Source organism: Hydra vulgaris, chromosome 08, assembly GCF_038396675.1.
Source record: "Hydra vulgaris chromosome 08, alternate assembly HydraT2T_AEP".
Taxonomy (NCBI): Eukaryota; Metazoa; Cnidaria; class Hydrozoa; order Anthoathecata; family Hydridae; genus Hydra; species Hydra vulgaris.
The window spans coordinates 25,144,001-25,145,236 of record NC_088927.1 but is presented as its reverse complement, the minus strand read 5'-3'; positions in this window follow the sequence as shown (position 1 = coordinate 25,145,236).

Sequence of the window (1,236 nt, the reverse complement as noted above, 5' to 3'; positions counted from 1 at the left end):
TAAAAAGATATTTATAGTTTTTATTTACTAAGGATAGTTGTTTTTTTTATCTTAAATATACATTTTTCAAGTATGTAAACTCCTAGTGTTCCACCTTTTTTAAGATTTCCTCGTGTTTGGCTAACTTTTTTGAAATTTGGCAAGCTATAATTAGAGCTTGATTCAATCGGACTTTCTGTTTCATGCCGAGTCTCTTACATCGCTACGACGTCGAACGTGTAGTTTATAATATCAATAAATTTTTAAAATTTTTCAAAGTTTTAGCCATGGCCTTTAGGGTGTCCCTAAAAACAATTTTTTCAAAAAAAATCTGCTCCCACCCTTTAAATGTGTTCTATATAATACAAAAACACTAGGTTTAAAATTTTGTTGAATAAAAAATATTTTTAGAGGTCCCCCAAAACCCTTTAATATTTAACGGGTCCCTAATATTTAAAAAAAAAAGTTTCTCGAAAATAGGTCAACCTGGTACTCAAATGAAGCGAAATTATATAAAAATTTCAAAAATAACATTCATTTTGAAATAATATAGTTATTTTAGGATTTACTACGTAAAAATCTTGTTTTTTAGCAAAAAATGAAATAAGTGAATTTTTCATGATAATTGTGATAAATAAGTTTAAACTTCAAATTTATTTTTCAAAATGAATATTATTTTTGAAATTTTTATATAATTGCGCTTCATTTGAGTACCAGGTTGACTTATTTTTGAGAAACTTTTTTTTTGAAAATATTAGGGACCCGTTAAATATTAAAGGGTCTTGGGGGACCTCTATAAATATGTTTTTTTCAAAAAAAATTTAAACCTAGTGTTTTCGAATTATATAGAACACATTTAAGGGGTGGGAGCAGATTTTTTTCAAAAAAGTTGTTTTTAGAACCACCTTAATGGCCTTCTTTATAGAAGGCCTCGACACCGTGCGCAATTTTTTTTGACTGAAGGCCGATTTAAAAAAAATATGGCGGTTTAGTAAAATAGAAAAATGTTGTATAGTTTTGCTAAGACTAAATATATAATTAGTAAACATTCTACTTGCATTTTTTTGATGCATTATTATAAAATTAGTTTTTTGACGTTAAATTAACAATTTTTTTATAAGCTTAAATTGTTTATTAAAATGAATAAAAACATTTTAAATCAAAATTTTATATATATAATATATAAGAAATAATAAGTAATGAGAAAAATACACCAATAAAAAACCAAATTATTTTTTTACTAAACATGAAAAAAAT